The sequence below is a fragment of the Dreissena polymorpha genome, chromosome 3 (genome assembly GCF_020536995.1).
Source record: "Dreissena polymorpha isolate Duluth1 chromosome 3, UMN_Dpol_1.0, whole genome shotgun sequence".
NCBI lineage: Eukaryota > Metazoa > Mollusca > Bivalvia > Myida > Dreissenidae > Dreissena > Dreissena polymorpha.
In genome coordinates this window covers 76,561,358-76,577,516 of record NC_068357.1, presented here as the reverse complement: position 1 = coordinate 76,577,516, position 16,159 = coordinate 76,561,358, and the positions used below count along the sequence as shown (strand labels likewise).

Below are 16,159 nucleotides of genomic sequence, written 5' to 3'. Positions count from 1 at the left end.
GTAAAAATATTACAAGACATGTACATTTCCAGAAAGGACCAATAGACCAGTTTCAAAATACTACCGCTGTTGCTATTTTTAGATATCACGTGACGCGTCGATTTTCAGAACGAGGCGGAACGTGTATACTTCCTTGGCAGAGAAATCGATGATAATAAACCAGTAGATTTTTATTGTTTACATTCGGGATTTTCATGAGCACTGACACTGGTTACAACAAAGACCTATATTTATAGGTCTTTGGTTAAAATAACGACAATCATGTGCATACATTAATGTGTTGTTTAGTCAATAAATTGATGAGGGATTATAAAATAAACATTCTAACACCTACATGTAAGTAAGATTTCAAAGCTATACTATTTAGTACCATCTGAGCAAATGTGGTCTGAAGAATAAACATTGATAATTGCACAAAACAAAGATATACATAAGCCGTACTATACAATACGTTATTATATAACTTATTCACAAAGGTAAGTGTGTTGGTCTGTAATATTTTTGTGTTTGTTTGTGATAGAGGCGACCTCGGATTGCATAATTAAATTGATAATTTTTGACGATGCTGTCGTTCGTGCCTAAACATACAACAATGGCCGAGCCCACGAGAGAATATTCGTGTCAAAACTTTCTTACAGCATAAATCAGCTTGTTTGGCTATTTAGAAACTGTCATTCAGGATATATGAGTTATTTATTAACTAAATCTTCGTTAATGTCAACAATGGATTGAATTCGAATGAAATATTCGATGTGAATGAAGGACTTTCTGGATGTTGACAGCTTGACACGGAAAAACTGGCGTACTGGTATTTTTGGTTATCAATTTTAGTCACATTTTTCTTTATAAATTGTATTCGAGCATTTTGCGACTTATTGAATGACTATAATACCCGATATCAACATATCATATGGGATTTGCAGATCAACAAGCTGTCCTGAAAATATTGATTACAAAGTCTTTTATCAAATAACTGGTTTGTATTCCTTCTTTTTTCTATTTAAGTATTTGATATCAGTTACAAGTCAAATTAACTGTGTCACAGTAAACGAGACATTTAGGCGATTGTGGCCAGTTTGGATCCAGATCAGCCTGCAGTCGCTTGAAAGCTGTTTGCTTAAAAGCAGTTTTCTGACAATAACAAATAGTTTAATTGGATACTGATTAGACTGCCCTTTTTCTGTGACCTGGCTCAAATAATAGTATTGTCATTAATCAAATGATTTTATTTCGAACATAAATCAAGAGTTTTTTCTGGTCCCTCGGGAGCAATGACTCCAGCACGTTCGTGTTGAGAATTGAATACTGCTTAAGGCGATGCTAGGGGGCGTAAGAGATGTTGCATCTTCCATTATTTCTCATGAACCGACTCAATAAAACCGAGTCGGCAATATTTGACTTAATTTTTTGTTTGGTTGCTCCCGAGGGATCGAACAATTTCAGAATCTTCCTAAAAGCCTAGTGGTAGAGTGTCGTCTTTGATTGCAGGAGGTTGTGCTGCGCGGGTTTGATCCCCAGAAGCGACATTGAAAACTAGCAAACTGTGTTATCTAAAAGGCTGCTAAACCTGGTATACTAAGATAATGTGAATTTTCTCTCACATGTTGGTCATCAGTTATATTATATAAACACTGACACAGCAGTAGTTAACAATGGGACAATAATTAATGAAGCCATCTTTTATTTGTCTTTGACACTTTGAGTTTGACATGGCCTAGATTGAAATATGTGACTTGATTTTATTCTTGTGACAGAGCTAAAGTGTAAATGTACCATTGAAGATGACCTAAATCCAGATTTGCTATTATAGAAGTGTGGAAAGTTTTAAGGTTGTGAAAAGTAAGCAAAAATGGGTCATTACCCATTGAGGCCAAAACTGATCTATGACTATTTTAAAACAAGAAAAATCTAAGTGCCCGATTTAGATTTCATTACATAGTTCAATAAAAACTAATTTCAGAAGCCTGGTAACAGCTTAACGTTAATGTTACCAATGTGTCAGACCAGGGCCTTGATTTTGAAATATAGGACATGCAAGGTATGATTTTCCCTCTGTTGTATCATTGTATTGTTTTACGACTTTAATCAGTGTGTTTAAAGATATATAAACATAGCTCCAGCGTCAGAGCTTAAGGCAATGAATATTCCCCCCCCCCCCCCGATCTTTTATTTAAATGGATATTTTAGCTAGTTCCTATATTCAATACAGTCAAATATATGTAAATTAGTATCTGTACACATTGGTAGATTAAATTTGTACATTAAATATTATTTTTTAGTGTTTAAAAGATATAAAACAAATGTTCCTGCTAGATCAATTAAGAGCCTTAGTCAAACGGTATTTAAACATTTTTAATGGTAAAACTTTCTGAAATGTACACATTTTCTCTTGAGCACTGGATAGATATAAAATGTGTACCATTAAACCACTTTTATATGAAGCCCTGACCAGATCTCAAATGTTTATCCCTTTTCTTTGGTACCCCGGTCATCTCCTGCTGATCACCTAACAAACGCCTATCAAATTGCAAAGTATATGCAGAACAGTTCATTATATTCAATGGTTGAATAAAATACTTCAGAAAAAAATTGACATCCTTTTCACATGAAAATTTTACTTTCACAGTCATGGAAAAAGAGCCTGCACACCACAGATCAAAAATACTGTTTATTTGTGGATCACCCCATATTTTGAAACTCTAAATGCATAAATATCTCAAGTCTTCATGAAATCAGGACACAAAATTGTATTTTATGTACTTAATTGTCCAGGCTATAGTTATCAGATTATTATAAGCTCAATCAGTAAATTTATACATTATTTATGCTTTTTGTATTGTAAACATATACACAATCATGCAGGTACATGATAGCAATAAATAATTTAAAAGCCACACATACTATTTAGGTCATTGGCAAAACCTATGGTATAAAATGTGAACACATTGAGTGTAATCGCCCTCTCGTGCCAGCAAAAACAACACGTTGTCAGGTTGTCATTTTTGACAGTTCTACTTTCACTTTCATTTTGTGATATCAAACTATCAACAATTATGTGGCTGAGAAAAATATCCCCATTGCTTATTAAATATATTTTCTGTACATTTCTTCAATAAACTTACATCTGTACACGATTTTCTTCATTAATTCAAACATTCCTGACAGGCTACCACTTTGTTTACGTATTTCGCTTACATTTTGACGCGCGTAGGTAGGACCGCATTACCTCTTACGAAATGTGTATGGCGTACCATTTGGGTCGAAAGTCAACAAGACCTACTAGGTGACAAGAGAAATGTACTTTGACGTACAATATGTACGTTGAAGTACAAAAATTGCACTTTGACGTACAAATATGAAATACACTTCGAAGAATATATTTGTACGTCGAAGTAAAATTTGTACTTCGACGTACGTTTTGTACTTTGACGTACATTTTGTACTTCGACGTACAAATTTTCTGAACAGCCAATCAAAACACTTGTCTCTTGAGTCGCTTTTCCTTCAGATTTATTCATAATTAATGTTTAAAATCTCTTTTTTTAATTGAGGAAAAAATAAATAAAAAATATCAAAATTGAAAAAAAAAAACATTTTACAAAGAGGTGTTAAGTATTTAATGCATTGAAATTCATTACATAACCATTTGAAGAAGATTCAAGGTTACCTTTTTTTTTAATTTAAATATCATGCATATTGTGAGTATTTATAGACCATGCGGGGCGGAATATCACGGTCCAGCGCATTGCTGTGTAGGAAATTCCCAACGGTAACCATACAGTTACCAAACGATTACGGGATTAAAAATGTATAATTACCTCCCTGGTTTGGTCGTATTTTGTGTTGACCATTATTTGCATAAGTCAGCGGTTAATTCCGCCACGCCAGGTCAATAAATACGCACAATATCTATGAGTTAGCGGTCTATAGTCGCATAATTTGGTATAAATAATAATAATAATGTTCAATAAATACGCTCAATATCTATTAGTTAGCGGTCGGTAGTCGCATAATATGGTATAAATAATTGAAAAATAATAATAATAATAATAATAATAATAATAATAATAATAATAATAATAATAATAATAATAATAATGTTCAATGTCAAATATCTCTAAAAGCAACAGATGTAAGGCGTCTTCTGATTGGCTAACACTCAATGGTCAGTAAAGACTGTACGTCGATGTACTATTTTGTACGTCGAAGTACAAAAAATGTACTTCGACTTACATATTGTAGGTACATTTAGTACATTTCTCTTTTTACCTAGTTGGTCTTGTTGACTTTCGACCCAAATGGTACGCTATAAATGTGTATTCATACTATTGCCTTCGAGGTACTTATCCGATGTTTGACGGAAAGGGCAGAGAATGTGCGATTGTGGGTCAAGTTCCCCACGGGTACTACTTCCCTGTACCCCCAATTTTTTCCATACCCAAAATTTTTCGTACCCAATTTTTTTTCGTACCAAAATGTTTTTTTCGTTTCAAATTTTTTTTTCGTACCCATTTTTTTTCGTATTCAATTTTTTTTTAATACAATTTTTTTTCATATTGTTTTCGTACCTACAATTTTCGTACCAATTTTTTTATTTTAACCCACATACACAATTGTGGTGATGTATATAAACTTAAATTGATGCTTTTATATCCATCCTCTTCAAAAGCATCGTCACACCAGTACTTTCAGTACTTTGATTGTAGACATATTCACTATATTGTTTTGAACAGCAGTCGGTTATTACCAAGAAATTTGGGCGTATTATTGCATTTTAACCTTTATGTCCATGTGTGGTTTTTAGTGTATCCCCTAGGCATTTTTGTACCGTAAATATGAACACCATGAAAAACCTATATTGACAGTCAATTGTGAATGTACATGCATTTTATGTGCAGTTAATAAAAACAGAATGAAAGTTCAAATAAAAAACATGTCAGTAATTACATTATACCGGTATATAGAAAGATCGAAAAATAAACATATTCTGAAAGAAGACAAATAATAAATATAATGTATTAGGATTATCATGGTTGCAATAGATCCGTTGTAATTTAATTGTGTGGTGGACGTTGGTATTAAGGTTGTTACTTTATTGTGTAGGTTTGTGTCTTAATATGTATCAGACCAATCGTACAATGTAAACAAGTTTCTTATGGAAAATTGTAATCTTTTTTTTGATAGCAAGGAGATTGCGAATAAGGAGTCCGAAGAATATCCTTATTTTAATTTGAGTGTTTAACAAAAGTTAAATATTATGCTTGTTTGTTTGTTTTAACTGGCAAATGATTTAAGTATACGCGTTAAACATGGATTTATTTTCCAATATGATATTCTACATAATTATTTGGTGCTTGTTACCTTGCCTAAAGAGGCAAACAATCATATCCCAGTTAAAGCAAAACAAAATGCTAAGGCGAACTACCAAATCCATTAATTTAAAAGAAAATGAGTTAAAAACCATAACGGACACGTTATCAAACATTCTAAATCTAGAAAACTATATGATGCTTCAACCATCAGATACATTTTATTAGAGTAGGATTGTGTTCATTAATATGTGCCAGCTTTGGGATCTCGAAGAATATAAACTGATTACCACATCTTAGTCCAGAAATCGGTATACCAAACTTACCATAGAAGTTAATCAGTACACCAAGTCTCGCGCAATCCTCGTCAGAATTTCACAACACGTGCAGTGTTCGTGCTTAATGTAAAAATGCACAAGTCTCGCGCTAAATTGCAAAGCATATTCATAAAACCGCAATAATAAGTGATTAATGAGAGACTGCGTATCAAATGTAATTGTCGTTTTGTTTGAGATTCAATCGAGACGACAATTAAAACACTCAACAATCCGTGCGGTACACTGCGTTTCTAGGGTATCGGTGTTTCATAATATTAACTTACGACGTTAGATTGTTTCAGAACCGGACTGATGTTTGTTCAGAGCTGTATGCCATTGTGAGGCACATTTCGGAAGGTGTAAAATGTTGCCAATGCAATAACAAAAGGTGTCCAAATGGATGCTGATATTTGTTTTGCATTTAACCTCGCGTCGCATGTTTTTTTAAATAAAAGACTAGACTATTTTAGCATATAAATAGCTTTGTTTATGGTGTTCTTCGAAATTGAGATCGCAAGTTTCATGCCGCATTTAGGATCATCTCTTATGAGCGATGCTGGAGCGAACGTCATTTATCAAATATTAATGCCTAATAAACTATGAACACATAAACCCTGTATAAATACGCACGTGTTTGATTTTTCTGCAACCCTTACGTAAATAGTACCTACGCACACTCACATTTATTATATTTTAAGAGGATTGTTACACGGATTGTCGAAATGACACATTTTTATATGAATAATATAAAAATAGTATAAAACTGTTTTTCAAGCAGCAAATTTACACAAATGCGGTAGCAACATACTGAAACTTTCGGCTATGAGCTTTTATAATCTGAAATAACTAACATTAAAAATCGTAACACACGCAACGCGATTAAATAATTTTGATTATTTCTGATGTTTTCGTTTGATTGTATGCCAAAACATGGATGGCTTATATGAAGTACAACATACATGACGGATCGAAATGCCGAGAGACAACGGCTTAAGCATTATAAACCAAAGGCCACATTGGAATCCAACATTGGCTTACAGTTCCACTACTTTTCTATTCTATTATTTTCTTGCCATTATTTTGTAGCAGCAACGATCTTTGAAGCTGTTTGGTCATTTAGCACATGTACAACTATGTGAACAAGTCAATTTTCTTGAAGAGTTTGAAAATTGGTCCTTTGAATTGAATTATAAATATGATTCTGTAAAATATATACTGCGGGTTTTAATAACTTATTGATTCAAAAGGTTGATATTTATAATTTATTTTTGGTGGATTTTACTTTTATATTGCAACTAGGATTTTGCGAACAGAACGCGAACAGTCTCCACAACATCATGTCCGTAATTGTTTTTGTTTTCATCATGGCAAGCCTTAATTACAGTGAAGATGCATATATTTTGAGTTATAACAATAAGATTGTATTCTTATCATGTTTGGTTTCTTTAACTATGTTAATATACCCTGTTATCTATGCGTGCTATTTCAATTTAAAACGGGTCACATGTACAATCTATTCATCTGAAAGAAGATGATATTAACTAACTAGGTGTCCCTCGTTCGTGAGGGATGTATGTTTAATATTGCTAAAAAAAACTACACCTTATTCGCACCCTATTCGCCTCTATACCTACATATGTGGTGCATACCACATGAGTAAATCGTTCTATTTCTAACTTATGCTAAATGTTCTCTTTAAAAAAACTGGATTTACGAATATAAAAAATAGCAAAACGAACGATTCATGTCATCGATAAACAACTCAATTGAAATATGCAGGTATAATACAAAAATGCAAGGTCGTCACAAATATGTAATCGTATATTTAAAATGTATAGTTTGCTCGTGACACTTTATGTGCAGAATAAAGACTTTAAATGGAACTCAAATAATCTCTTGTCAGAAACATATTTTACTGATAATATTTACAAATCTACAAAAACACCATCAAGTCACCTTAATAACTATGTCAAGGCAGATGTGGGGTAGGCTACATCAATGGTTCAAATTAAACCATTAGCACAAAATAGGTATGTTTTTTTATTGCAAGGATCATACTTCCAAAAATTGAAACCCGAAACAAATGCACCTGATAAGACACACGCGTACAAACAAAAACATGCACGCAGACGATCACAACATGGTCACCGTTTTGACACTCTTAAACCGGTTTACAGAAGCTTGAAACCTAACATTTGGCCAAGAATTATTCTTGGCCATTACATAATTATTTCTTTGTGTCTAAATGACAAACATTACTTTAAACGATGAAACAATTACAATCTTTTTAGAATACACAAGAGTAATGTCGTTATGGCATATGATACTGTTCCCTTATAAAATTATTTAACGAATAATTTTAAGATTTCTGTTTGCAGTTTGATTGTGGCTATACATATTGTATTTTTCACTCGTAAATTCGCCGCTTGTGAACGTGTTTTTTTCTATAACCAATCTTGATATAAATGTTAATCATACACCGAAATAAACAAATATCGTCTTTATAAGATAAGCACAACAAACTAAAAATAACCATAATATCCTCCTAGTATAGTTATCCGTCTTAAATATTGTTAAGCGGAACGCGCGGAATTCAAAACATATGATACCCGCGTTTAGGCCAAGTAATTATATATGTAAAAAGCTGGTCGATACTTTGTCAACTTAAACTGATATCAACAAACGTTCACAGGTTGCACAATCAACATATTATCTGAATAATTTTAGTCCAAACTATTCCGTCGTCGAGTACGAATTCGTGACTGGATGCGGAATTTGAATGTTTGCACAGTTTTTACTATCAGACAGATACCAACAAATTGCAGAATAATTCACCCTCAGAAGAGCGTTGAGTGCTGATGTCGCTCTCTATTGTCAAGTGCAAGGGTGTGATACTGAAAGAGGGCAGCAATTATCATATGTTCATGCGAAGGCTAACACGCAAAAACGCAGGAAAATTATCACAAACATCATAGTTAACATTACCAACACCACCAAACACGAAGATAGTTTTACGAGGACGAATTACAATGAATTATACAACTATAGTTATTGCTGCAATTATTGTTAGTTTTCTCCGTCTAATTCGACAACAATTACCACTTAAATGAAACAAATTTTGTTTTTTGGTCTGATACTGCTAATGATACCACAAATAATGTTGCTGCTGATACTGTAACTTCTAGTGCTTCGTCTACTCCTAAAAGCACGACTTTTAATTACACTTCTACTCATGAGATGGTTTAAATGACCATAGCTCATCAGATTTCATTTACTTATAAGTTCTTTTAAGAAATCTGATTTTAACAAAACATGCAAACAAAACAGAAACGATGTAAAGATTATGCATTATAAGATAAGATTTGTTTTATAATATGGGCGTGTTGGTTTGGTACTTTTTATGTTTACATGTGCGTATTCTTAATTATGCATAGGTTGTTAAGGGCTATTAAGAATCGCATAAAAGCGCTGTTGGTTAAAGCGGCGTTTCCTGTCATTGCTTTCTAAGGCTAGTTGAAAATGAGCTCGATACCGACCTGGTTGTTGTTAGAGATAAGGCTAATTTCTCCATCAATTTTTTTTAATTATTACGTTTTATTGAAATGCATTAATGTAAAAAGGAGACATTATTTGGATTTCAGTATGAATCCATTTTGCCTTGTCATAGTCTCTTTAATACAGCAATATTTTAAAATATTCAGACCGAGTAGATGAGACCCCCAACCATGAGTCGTAAATTTTAATTTGATAACAAACCAAGCGAAATACACCGATTCACATTATAAACTTAAAGGTCATGTCATTAAGTTCAAATATTTCGTTTTCTTTTGTATATGAACGAATTGATTTACGATATATTTTTATATTTTATATTACGGGATCGCTTGAACAGTTGTAATAATTCTAAATATGTACCACAACACACAGGTTATCACATTTCAGCCCTCGACGGATTCCCAACAGACGAAACGGCTTTTATGACTGACCACCCCACTATGGATTTGTAGCGATGACATCACAATCACGTGACCGCAACGTGAGATATATAGGATTGAATTGTCGTCTGTAGCTCATCGCATCGGTACTTATAACACTAACACAGAGGTGGCTCATGTGTGTATAAAAACGATAGGACAAGAGGAGGTAGTACGGATAATTTTTAAAGGAACGAGTATATGTCAAGCTGAGGTGGATCATACATTTACCGAACAAAAAATGGTACGTTTAAAATACAAATTGTATGTTTAAATATGTTACTTTATTGTAAATTATAAAGAATACACAAATATTAAACGAGTGACATAAATGGTTCGTCCAAATCAAAATTGTTTGTTTATGTCTTACACGTTACTAACTTAGCTTAGTCACAATTAAAAGACAAATAGCATTATAAACATAATTTTTTTTAAAATGAAAAATTCCCATGATATTTGATAAAGTTCTGTGGAAAAATATTAAACAATATATTTCATTTCGATGAACACCGCTCCGTATGTTAGTCAGCATTGAATTATATGCTATCATGTTCATAATATTGTATAAAATATTACTTAATTAATTAAAAATTAAAACAAGTGTCCATATTTGTTTTATATGAGAAACATTTTTCTACCTACATATTGATGTATTTTGACACAAAATGTTATCCTTTATGTAATTTCCAGCATGCTAGATGCAGTATAGTGTTTAAAAAAAATGTTAATAGTTTAGTTTTGATTATTCCTGTGCGACAAACAATGTTTTCAAAACCAGAGTTTATTGTCATGTTAGTAATCCAGAAAGAGAATATTCGACATGTGACATCAATCAGATTGTTTAGATGTTAATGGAATTTAATGAAAATACAGATACTCGTTTTATATGACACTCGATACAAAAGACTTGCTTCTGAAATCGAAGTCGCTTATGGTATTCAATGTGCTTTTATTTTACAATAGATACAAACAATTTAAGTGTCTGCTTAGCATTTCGAAGCAATCTGGTCTTTTTTTGTGGATATAACAATATGGTTTGTATGTTAAGTCTTTTTTATTTACATTTCAATGATCGCACATTCGCCTCTGTTTTGAAATCGATATTTTTAAATAAATACAAATTAATGCAAAGCCTTTAGTTTTCATTACACACCACTTATATACAGCGTCCGCAGTACTAAGTTAACTGCAGCCAGTCGTTCAAACTTTTTAAATTTTTATATTTGTTGTCCAATAAACTCATTAAATCTTGCTAGTGGATTTTTTATCCAAACCACTTAATATCAATTGGTCAGACAATGTATGGGGAACATCTTATTCCTATTTCTCACTTTTCCTTACCTTAAACGCGATTAAAATATGAATTGTTTCTCAGTAGACGGTATCAGAAGAAGAAGATATTTGATCTAATGGATGAAATATGTCAACACCATCTCAAACTTAATGTAATAATCCAAACGGGATACGCCACATGGGACGTTTGTGCATAGAATAACACCTTAGACAACTTGTTAAATGTTACATGTTATATCGCCGAGCATTACCACTTTTCATAAAAAATGCTAAAATTCTCTTTTTTGCCCCGCGCTATATCTGTAAGTGTAATACTCATATAATTTTCAAAATGTTTACTTAAAACAAATATTATACACTAATTGTAGTTCGTACACAATACTGTATTTTTTGCCGTTCTATATTTGTCTTTATTTAAATAATTAATATTTAAACCTAACCGATCATTCAAACCCATTTTTGTTGGAATTAATAAGTTTAAACTGTATTAATGCACTGTATTACGTGTTTTATTTCGAAGCATTTTGATATAAACATTGCTTAATTTTACAAAAAAGGGTGTTCTTTTTACATCCTATGTTGTCAGTGTTGTCTGATCTAAACGTAACTCCAGATGTTTGAGTTACAAATTCATTGAGGTATTTCGCATATGTTATAAATTAACAAAGAAAACCCTTGACGCTGAGTATTACGAACTACTTGTCCCATAAAAACAATCTTGTACATCGGTTACGCTAAGTCAGTATACCTCATATAACATACCACTTATAGAAACACTATACACATTAAGAATATAATTTTGTATTTATTTATTTTATTTTTTTTTCAGAACAAATTAGTTCACATTTTAAACCTGGTCCAGCTCTTGTTGTTTGGGATTATCGGCTGCCTGTCATACCCTTCCATTGAGATCCGGGATAGTTACAACAGACATACCAAGGCTTTCCGACTAGCGAACTGCCAATTTGATGACGTACTACACACAAACTGCTATTCATGTGCGAGACTTTACGACAGCCACGCCCTGTATAAAGACTGCTGCCAGGGCGTAGACACCATTCTGGCGGAAATATGCGCGACTGGAGTATGAAAACTCTGGAGCAAACAAAAGTCTGTCTTTCTGATGGATGCAAATATCAAAAGAACCATAACGCTTCGACGCATCATTATGGTCAGCAACCTCTGGACCAATTTAATCAAATGTGAAATTTCAAGTTAGAACCTGAAAATGGTCATTGTTTTACCACATAATTGGTCAATAGCGTTGTTCAGGTGGCTTTTATTTATCTACAAATAATTCTTGTAAATCTTCTTTTTCGTGAGTAATACCGTGCATGTATAACAAATATACCTTGATCCATAAAGTACGGAACTGATTGATTAAACAAATATTAAAATGTACTAACAAAAAATCTACAGAGTACACAAGTAAAGCTTCCTTAACAAGTTTTATCTATAGACAAACATAAGATTACTGTTCCAAACTATTTTTTCTTCACGACTAATAAAGATGTATTGTATTTGTTTGTTTTTTTGTTATTTACGCAATGTGTTTAAGGTTTTTGCGTCTAGAATGTTATTTTGTAAAATGATATAAATTGCTGATACATTTTGCGATGATTTCGTCTTTTATTTTTTTCTCACCTAAATATTTTCATTTACAGGTGAACTTACGAATACGCAAATCTTATATTGAGGAGTTTATTAACTATGGTTGACATAATATGTACTCGTTGATTATTTATGTAAGCTTCGCTGTGGGAAAACCGGGCTTAACCTTGCACTTGCATTAAGTGTTGTTTCAGATTAAAGTTTGATTAGACTGATCAGGACAACTCTTTACCTGGACAACTGGATGTTTGCAAAGAAGAGACTTTAGTTGAACAAAAAAATACAATAAAAGTGGATAGTATCATATTTGAATAGTTTGATCGGACTTCACAGGCTAATCTAAAACGACACTTATCGCACATGCACAAACTCCGTTTTCCCTGAGCGAGGCCCAATTATCACAGCCAACCAAATATGTAGCCAAATATCACCTGTTATCCTGCCTCTGTTGCAAGCATTGCCCTAATAAACCAGGGTCGAATAAACTAGTTGATCTCCGGAAACCGTAAGTACGTATTCCAACGCGCCGATTAACATGTTCTAATAGTTGACCTCTTACAAAATGTACATGCAAAGTTCCTGCGAAATGTTTTGTAAAAACAAAATGAAAGTAAACGTAATAAATGTGTAATACATTCAAGCAAACCATATGGCAATGAAGTTGTCAATGATGCCTTTAAATTTATTTACTCATAACCTTTAATTTACGGCGTGAGTGCGTTTCTTTATATAGAAAGGTTACACTCCACTAAAGCCCACTTATTTTCGGTCGTCTGCAATTGATTTTATTGTTCAATGAAATAACATTAAATCGAACAAACTAACACTATATTTGAATGAAAATCCATATCCTAGTTTCATGCGCAACTGTTAATATTTACAATTTTTAAGTCTATATGAAATAATTCATTGTGAAGTGTGACATTTGACTTTTCATTCGTTTCAGTAAACGACCTTAAACTTGAACAAACATTGAGTTTTTATTTTGATGTTGCATTTTTTTTTCCATTTCTAACAATAAACATATCATATTCTCGATTCATGTTTGATTTCTCCTAATATTTTAAATAGGAAAGTATTAAAAGGAACAGTTTAATGTGGAACATTTTTTACGTGACAAAATCGGTGGCGATTCTGTCGTCAGTAATGTTGTGTGCATGTTGGAGGCCCGACTGAATAATTATTTTGTTATGTCAATAAATCGTTTGTCTTCGATAAAATGTGTTAAAGACAGAATTTAAAATGAAACAGGATAAATCGAATACATGGTCGGTGCCGAGAGGACGAAATATTATCCGGCTAAACTTTCTCAGTTTATCCGGATAAACTTTCTCCATCTCGGCATCAACCCTGTTTTCTCAATCTATTTACTTTAACTATTTGGAACTGATTTTACGTATTGTTTTCCATCATTGAAGAGCATTACCGCACCAGTCTGTTGAGTGGCTTTTATAAACGATGTTATTATACAGAAGTCGCGCTCACTTTTTTGTGCAGTATATCTAAATAATTAAGAAGAAGAAAATCCGAATGAGGGTCTTATGGCGTTTTATCATGCCACCGCATCGATATCTGCGTGATATAACGTTGCCTGTTATTTTTCTATATCATGGTCAACAGGAAGTTCTTATATCAGTCAATATTTGGAGTTACGTTGGATTTGCAATGAAGTCAACTATTTCTATCCACATGAATCAGGTTCTACAAAGCAAACACTTTGATACCAAGAACGTACATATTTTATTCTAGTTTTAAGTCATAAATCACAAAAAACGTTCATTTTTTTTTAATTCACAACAGTCCGCACTACAGAAGTTAAATGACGTCATCAATGGGACGATAAATCTTAAATATCGATATAGTCATTGCACTCGCAAGTGTTACACAAACAGTCAAGACAAATGATAACTGTATGCTAATCCTCAACTATTTAAACAAACGATGTAACACGCTTTTGTCAATAATGACACCATCATCAAAATGTCAATTTCAATACACATCTCCAAAATGGCGTCTTCAAACTATTTGGTGAAGTGTGTTGTTCGATTAAATGTGTCGCTGCAGTCCATTCCTGATCTCCAATTCAAGACGTTTATAATTAAAACGGTCGTACTCTTCCCATTCGTAGTGCAAACAACTTCTTTTCTCTACACGATGTTTAAAATAAGCGATTATTCGTGTCGTCTTTTCAACCCGTGCATTAGTATCAACCAGTATACACAATCAAAAGCACAAACACTGATTTAAACAATTTATTAAGAAATAAACCAGAACCTCTTCGCACTTTGGTACTCTGCTGTTTTCCCTTTAGTTGTCAGATTATAACACGAACGGCAATAACACATACCTTGTGATTTATTTTATATAAATATTAATACTTTTATTGACACTTCATTTTACGATGTTAATTTAAAATCAATAAATAAATGAATTGAATTAAAAAGATTAAAGGATGTCATGATATGAAAAGAAAAGACCATAAACGTTTTGATAAAGTTCAATAGTCTGTCTTTATTCGTACTCATATTTACAATTGTATTCTTACTAATCAGTGTCCGCCGTAAACATAGTCATAATTTGATACCCCGCTACGTTAAAAGCATAAAGGGTCCACAATTAGAGGATAATTCACGGCTGAGCCGGGCCGGGCAGGGATAATCGGCCCGCAGGGAGCATAACGGCCCGAGGGCCGTATGCGACCTGTGGCCGATTATCATAGCGTGGCCCGGTTCAGCCGTGTATTAACGTCTATGATATATATCTTACTTTGTTTTGTTTATCTTTGTTTTGTTCTTTTTTTAAAATTTATTACAGAACCGGCTTTGCGTACTTTTATTCGGTCTTTTCAAAACTAAGGGCGAACAAGAGTTGTCTCCCATTCGGGTAGGAATCGGGTAAAAAAGTAAACAAACCAAACGAAAATACGTTCTGCATCTGAGATCTCTGAAATCGTCATATTTACTGTTCATTTCAATTACAATTTACGTATACAGTTATTTATTCATTGATTGATATAGTTCTAGTTCTAGTGTGTGTACTTTAGTAGTTTAATGCTGTATTGCAATATAATTTCGCGACCCCGATCTTTTCATCAGTAAAAGTTTAGAAACACTGATAATAGATTTCTGCTATTAAAACTGTGCCTGTTGCATTTTTCAATTGATACCCAAAATTTATTACGTTTCTGTAAGGTATTTCATTGATTGATTTACCTCATTAATGTGCGTTTATTTTTAAATATGTATTGATATTCTTCTTTCACTGTCACACTTGACTATCAGTTTTTGGAAACATTTGTTTTAACAGCAATTTCATACCAGTTTAGAGTAAATTTCTTGATTTTACGATTAATAAATTATGAAGTTTTAAACTTTTATTATTTAAATATGTTTTCTTTATAATTATGTGTGAGAGTGTTGTGAATGGTAATAGTTCAGTGTTGTGTTGTTTATTTTCACTGTCCACTGACATAATTAATTGACCGAGTTCTTCTTCGGATACAGAACTCCTTCTAGATCAAAGATTTTGTGCCCCCAAAAATAGAGTTGATTTATTTAGCAAGTGCCTGAATCGTTTGCTTGCTTTAAGATTCTGATTTCATTTCCAGTCGGTTAATATTAAGGCATCTTACTGTTAATGATTTAACCACGTGAAA

General features: G+C 32.8%; 1 long non-coding RNA gene across 1 annotated transcript; it reads left to right on the top strand.

The window, feature by feature from the left end:
- The first annotated feature begins 9,639 nt into the window (after window positions 1-9,639).
- LOC127874827 (uncharacterized) lies at window positions 9,640-12,413 on the top strand. The gene is made up of 2 exons (XR_008047121.1): window positions 9,640-9,844; window positions 11,723-12,413. It is a non-coding gene; the product is annotated as an uncharacterized LOC127874827 (long non-coding RNA).
- The last annotated feature ends 3,746 nt before the right edge of the window (window positions 12,414-16,159 follow it).